General features: G+C 41.2%; 1 long non-coding RNA gene across 1 annotated transcript; it reads right to left on the bottom strand.

Moving 5' to 3' along the window:
• Window positions 1-6,343: 6,343 nt before the first annotated feature.
• Window positions 6,344-6,884, bottom strand: LOC113639941. Its single transcript, XR_003439937.2, has 2 exons — window positions 6,766-6,884; window positions 6,344-6,440 (listed from the first exon to the last, which is right to left on the bottom strand). It is a non-coding gene; the product is annotated as an uncharacterized LOC113639941 (long non-coding RNA).
• Window positions 6,885-7,163: the final 279 nt, after the last annotated feature.

Genomic DNA, 7,163 nt, shown 5'->3' with positions numbered 1-7,163 from the left:
CTTGTTAACATGACCTTCTAATGAACTGCATTTCTAAAGCATATTAATGTGTTAATGTTCATTTCAACATTTACTAATAAGTTACATTCAGATCAATTGTACTTGTTAACGTCAGTAAGCACTGTGAACTAACATGAACAATGATCTGCTGTATTTCTTTTAACTAATGTTATCAAAGATTACTAAATACAGTAAGAAATGTAGGCTATCACTCGGTTGACGAGTCGGGTGACCAGTCAGGTGACGAGTCGGGTGACGAGTGTACACAATATATGCAGTGAAGTAACAGTTATATACAAATTATTAACAATATATTAAATCAAATAAATCCTGATAGCTCTTTTTCGAGGCACTGTTGCTGCACCAGATAATCTGCCCCTATCCTAACACTCAGCTTAACTTCACTTGCCAGTTTGCAGCAATTAAAGTCTGCTCCTTGTTATGTAACACACTATAGGATGGTGTAATGACTTTACAGCTTACACTCTTCTCGTCTGTGACTCTGACTGGCTTTTCGGTGCTGTGTCGCCCCCTATTGCTGATCTAGTGGAGCTCCGGCTGCTGCAGTAATACAAGAAGGCAGCTCCATCATGTATTCATCATGCCAGTTTTCTTGCTGCAGGACCAATCATGTCAACCCTAACCCTTAGTAAGAACAAACACACACTGTTATTATAATACTGGAGAGGAAGGAATTCATATCCACTGGTATTTGTACACTTTATGGAGTTTAAAGACGACAAATACAATAGAAACTAGATTTTTAAAGTTCGTCATGACAAACTTTGATGTTGGCTTTGGCAACGCAAGTATTCTCAAAGGCCGGTGCTTTTTGGAGGCGAATTGACATGAGGGTCAGTGTTACTTTTGGAAGCAAGTAGACAGATATCTAGGGTGCCAAAACATTTGGAGGTAAGTGGAGACGAGCACATGACATCATCAGAATACCCGTGAGGAAGTTCACCTTATTGTTCTGAGTGTTTTGATATGTCACATGTTGTAAAAAGTTTTTTGATTTTGCATATATTGTGGGCAGGGCTGCAGCACAACCGAAAGGCCAGTCGGTACACCGATTTAAACCTTTGTTCAGAGTATCACCCTAAAGGAGCTGGCCGAGTTTGGTGTAGAGAGTTTGAAAGCTTGCTGAGTTATAAACCTCCAAATTTTATAATGGGAGTCTATGGGAAAAAGTCCACTTTAAGACCCACTTAGAAAAGTAACAGACAACAAACTTCAGACCAGGGTCTACAACATATCCGAATTTGGTGAATGTGGCTCGAAAGCTCTAGGAGGATTCTAGCATAAATAGAAATAAGTAAAATGCAAAGATAAAACAAACCAAGAAACACTCTCCAAGTGTGAGCCTGAGTTTGTTCTCCTGATGCACCCTCTGTAAGCAATTACAGAGTATAACACAATGAGCTTGGCTCTAGGTGAATGCACACCGATGACTGGTTCTAAAACCCTATTTATACCATTTATTAGTATGATCTCATAACGTCATTCTGCTTCTGTCAGCATATCGTCAGGTCTCTCATGATCTCATGCTTCTGCAAAACATTCTAAGTCTCCTCAGCTGCACGGCCTATTGTGTGTTCTTATGCTGCTGACACAAAGCCTTGTGATTTCCTTTTTAAGCTTTCACTGTTACTCTCTGTCTTAATATCTAAACATACTAATGAACATTAGATCATTTCCTAATCACATAATTGTTACATAAATTCATATAAAGGTAAATGAAACTTATCATTATAAAAAATGGAAAAGAAAACTTAACAATTCTATAATCTTCTTTCAGCAAGATGATGGGTCTTGATCCAACTGTCTAGGTACAGTGTGTGTTCCTCTTTGTGTTGAATCAGGTTCCTTTTTCGTCTTTTTCTTTACAGTTTTTTAATCAGATATATTCAATTTCTTTATGTCAAATAACAATTCCCCCATTTCTTTTATTTTCCACAGCTTCCTTTTTCCTTGCTCTCTGTCTTTGTTGTCTTTTATCTCTTTTCTCTCTTTTTGCTGCATTAATTTCACGCGACCGAGGAAACGCCGCCGGAAAAAAGGGAAGAGAGCCGGCGTCCTTGTTAGACTCAGACGTCGTTCCCTCCGACCTCCTCTCCCAACCATTTTGCTGGCTAATGTTCAGTCACTAGACAACAAACTCTGTGAACTACGGGCACGTATCTCCTACCAACGAGAAACGAGGGACTGCTGCATTATTTGCTTCACAGAAACCTGAATGTCTGCGGAGGTTCCAGACTCAGCCTGTCACAACGTGAAACAGGTTAGATCCAAATGCTGGTTTATTAGGCAATATCCAAGACAGGCAAGGGTCACACATCAGGCAAATAACAACATCAAAGGAAATCCAAAAGCAGAAGTCAATAATCCAGGCGTAGGTCAGGGCAGGCAGCAAACGTTCACAAACACGAAAAACAAGCAAGGTCAAAAACAGGGAAACAGACAGAACAGAATATACGCTCAGTATGAAGACAGTGCTAACAATACCTCGCAACACGAAAGAGTTCTGAGTGAGCTTAAATAGGCCAGGTGATTACAAACAGGAAACAGGTGTGCTGTGCAATGAATAATGGGAAATAGAGTCCTGATGCTCAAGTGCAGCAAATCCTCTGCAGGCCAGCAGAGGGAGCCCTCATGGCTCTCATAACACAGCCATTGAGCTCATGGGGTTCTCCGTGCACCGCTCGGACAGGACGAAAGAGCTCACAGGGAAAGGCAGAGGTGGAGGTGTTAATCAACAACTCGTGGTGTGATGAAAGGAACCTACATTCTATTAAATCCTTCTGCTCCCTGACCTGGAATTTCTTATGCTTCTGTGTCGACCATTCTGGCTACTAAGGGAATTTACAGCGGTCATTATCACAGCTGTTTATATTCCTCCTCAAGCTAATACAGAGCAGTAACTCAAGGAACTGTATGGGAATATAAGTGAGCAGGAAACCGCGCACCCAGATGCAGCGTTTATTGTAACAGGGTACTTTAACAAAGCCAAATTCAGAACAATAGTTCCAAAATACCTCCAACACATCACCATCAACACGCGTGGTGACCGTGTACTGGACCACTGCTACTCTCACTTCCGGGATGCTTACAAATCCCTCCCCCGCCCAACTTTCGGCAAATTGTCGTTGATGTAACCCGATCCTTCAGAAGGGTAAACATCTGCAAGGCTGCGGGTCCTGATGGCATCCCAGGCCGTGTGCTCCGAGCATGCGCATCCCAACTGGCCGGTGTGTTCACAGACATTTTCAACCTCTCCCTGTGTCTGTCTGGGGTTCCATCATGTTTAAAAAAAATCCACCATTGTGCCCATACCAAAGAAAAATAAAATCACATGTCTTAATGACTGGAGGCCAGTTGCTCTCACACCCATCTTCAGTAAGTGCTTTGAGAAACTCATCAGAGAATACATCTGCTCTGTGCTGCCTGCCTCACTTGATCCGCTACAGTTTGCATATCGCAGCAACCATTCCACAGACGTTGCTATCACTTTCACCCTACACACTGCTCTCTCCCACCTGGAAAATAAGAACATCTACGTGAGAATGCTGTTTGTGGACTACAGCTCAGCATTTAACACAATAGTGCCTGCCACACTTGTTGCGAAGCTCCAGACTCTGGGACTAAACAGATCTCTGTGCAATTGAATTCTGGACTTCCTGACAGGCAGAAGTCAGGTGGTGAGATTGGGCAGCAATAGTTCATCCCCGCTGATCCTCGACACCGGTGCTCCTCAGGGCTGTGTCCTCATACACAACGTTGCGGCCTCACACAGCTCCAACATCATCGTCAAATTCGCTGATGATACAACGGTGATAGGCCTGATCACCGACAACGATGAGACGGCCTACAGAGAAGAGGTGAGCACCCTGACTAAATGGTGTCAGAAGAACCACCTCTCACTGAACATTGACAAGACCAAGGAGCTGGTGGTAGATTTCAGGAGACAGAGCAGAGAACACAGACCCATCACCATCGACAAGACACCTGTGGAGCGTGTGAGCAGCTTTAAGTTTCTCGGCATTAACATCAGTGAGGATCTCACCTGGTCCACACACTGACGCAGTGCTGAAGAAGGCACACCAACGCCTCTTCTTCCTGAGACAGCTGAGGAAGATGGAATGTGCCCCAGTATCCTCAGAACATTCTACACCTGCACTATAGAGAGCACCTGACGGGCTGCATCACTGCCTGGTTTGGAAACAGCACCCGTAAAGCTCTGAAAAGGTTCGTGCAAACTGCCAGCCACATTGTTGGAGGTGAGCTTCCCTCTCTCCAGGACATCTACACCAGGCGGTCCCACAGACTGCTCTCTCTGCTCCCCTCAGGAAGACGTCTCCGCAGCATCCGATCCCACACCAGTCGACTAATGGATAGCTTTTTCCCTCAGGCCATCAGACTAATTAACAGCCATAACTAACACAGCATACAGCATACTTCCACAATATGGTATGCTACACACTGCACTCAAACTTCAACAGTTCAACACCTGACTATACACACATACACACACACACACACACGCACACTGCATCCGTACTGCAGCAATACACACTGGACTATACACACACACACTGCATTCAATTTAAAATAACAATCTATCTGACAATAAGCTATCTGTACCACATGACATTTCTGTATCTGTACAGTCTGTTACATATATATTACATGTATATAATATTTATACTTATATATATTATTTATATTTATACTTATATATATATATATATATATATATATATATATATATATATATATATATATATATATATATATATATATATATACCCATGCATATATATATAATACATATATATATGTATTTTATATATATATGCATGGGTATATATGTCTAGTAGTACACTGTGTGTACTGACTATGTATGAGCACATTGCATCCTTTCCGCATTTTCCGCATTTGTACATTTCAACTGATACTAAGCATTTTGCACATTTTTTTAACCTGTTTGTAAATTGTTCTATTTATTTTTCTTACTACTGTATGTAAATGGTTCTGCAATGCCTGGAGCTCGCTCCCAAGAATTTCACTCACCATGGCACATGTGCTGTGGTGATGTGACAATAAAGGTGACCTGACTTTGTTTCTTTATAGTATTGGATGAGATTGTTACATAAGGATAACCATGTGTACGTTGTATGGCAGTTACATGTGATATGGCAGTTACTCCACTCCTAACATTTCTATTCACAAGTTACTCTTGATCAATTTTTGTCTAAGCAAAAAACAGAAAATTGGAAAACAGAATGTTGGCTTCTACAAAGTGACATAAAAATACCAATATCAATGTAGTTTATTTCTACATTATTAGCTAAATTAAGTCGCGGTTCTTTCATCTGACATGAAGACCAAACAGAATGAAAATACAATAGAAACTGTACGAAGACAAATGCAGTAATGTTACTCATTGTGGAACTGTGTCTTGGTTCAGTCAGGCGTACACATAATACATCCCATAATATCATGCACCAGTACATCAGACCAGCACATTTTTATGAACGGCAGATATGTTAATCCCTTTCCACTGCTTTTCTCTTTGTACCCATCCCGAGGCATCCAGACACTGTACCAGCTCCCATCGTCCTCTGTGGGACGAAGCCTTTGGACATCCACTCAGCCGAGGCCGACTCTAAGAATCCTGAGACATCTCCAGTTAGACTCTGTGGTACTCAGAAGATCAGAAGTCCTTAAACCTCACACCAATACACCATTTGTTTGACTGTATATTACAATCACACCCCCAGTGTCACCCATATGAGGATGGGTTCCCCCTTGAGTCCGGTTCCTCTCAAGGTTTCTTCCTTTACCAATTTAAGGGAGTTTTTCCTTGCCACTGCTGCCTGAGTCATCTCAGACTTGCTCATAGGGGAATAAATACATACACACTGTGAACTATATACATCTAATAATAATCTAGAATTTTTATTCTGTTAATTCTTATTTCTTTTATTATTCGTTATTTCCTTTATCATTAATTATGTCTACCTTCTGCTTTATGTTTATGTTCTGTAAAGCTGCTTTGAGACAATGTCTATTGTAAAAAGCGCTATACAAATAAACTTGAATTGAAAACTTGAATTGAATTGGTTAAATGATCGTGATATAGAGCTTAATTTAAAAACACATTTTAGATCTAATATGCATTTGCAGGTGTGTTATTCACTCAAGCAGACATTGGAGTAAAGACCATCGTTGGATCAGGACTCTTCAACATCCTCTTCATCACTGAACTGTGTGGGATTGCTGCTGGACACGTGTGTGTGTGCTTCTTCTGTGTGTCTGTGTGTTTTGTGTGTGTCTGTCTGGCGTGTGTCTGTCTGCGGTTGTTAGTTGTGGTTCTTTCACCCGACATGAACCTCAAACAGAAATCGCTGCCATTATTGTGATTGTGACGATCACTTTCTCTGAAAAAGTCTCAGTCAGATCAAACGGAGGTTGTAGGCTGAGGCAGAGTGATGTCTGGAGTTGAAACACAACAGAGACAGGACGGTGTGCAGGAATACTGCTGCTTGTGTGAGGAGAAACTTCACCGTTTGTTGGTTTGATGCATGTTGCTGCAGGGAAGGATGTGTTTTTTATGGAAGGGTTTTCTTCTATTGACTGCCGTAAGTCCAGAAAGAGAAAGGTCCTGTGTGTTGGTTTACTATTTTTTGTTAACCTTATTTCTGCAGCTTTGCATGTCTCTGTATAAAGTGTTTACTCCTTTAGCTGCACATGTGATTTTTAAACGTGAATGTTAACGGTGTTCTAGTCTAGTTAATTTCTTAGTATTTGTATAATCAGTACAATATAGCAGCTTCTCCCTAACTCAGTCTCATAGCCATGCTAGCACAGATTAGCATCAACTAATTAATAAACTCCTTGAATTGCTATGTAACAACGTGATGGTAAATACAGACCCTTAAAGATTTGATCCAGTGCTTTCTTAAACAGAACTTGAGTATTCCACCAGTAGGGGGCACTGAAGAGCTTTTTCAGAACTATTACTCGCTAACTTTCAAAATAACTTTTAACGAAATTGGTTCTTTAGACAGACTAGACTAGACAGCCTTCTTGCCAAGTTGAACTGAATTGTGCCCCAGAGTAAAGTTTGGAGAGAAAGGAATTAAGAGGAAGTGAATCTCTTT

Source organism: Tachysurus fulvidraco, chromosome 5 (genome assembly GCF_022655615.1).
Source record: "Tachysurus fulvidraco isolate hzauxx_2018 chromosome 5, HZAU_PFXX_2.0, whole genome shotgun sequence".
Taxonomy (NCBI): Eukaryota; Metazoa; Chordata; class Actinopteri; order Siluriformes; family Bagridae; genus Tachysurus; species Tachysurus fulvidraco.
The sequence above is the reverse complement of the archived record's forward strand: the minus strand, read 5'-3'. Positions and strand labels throughout refer to the sequence as shown.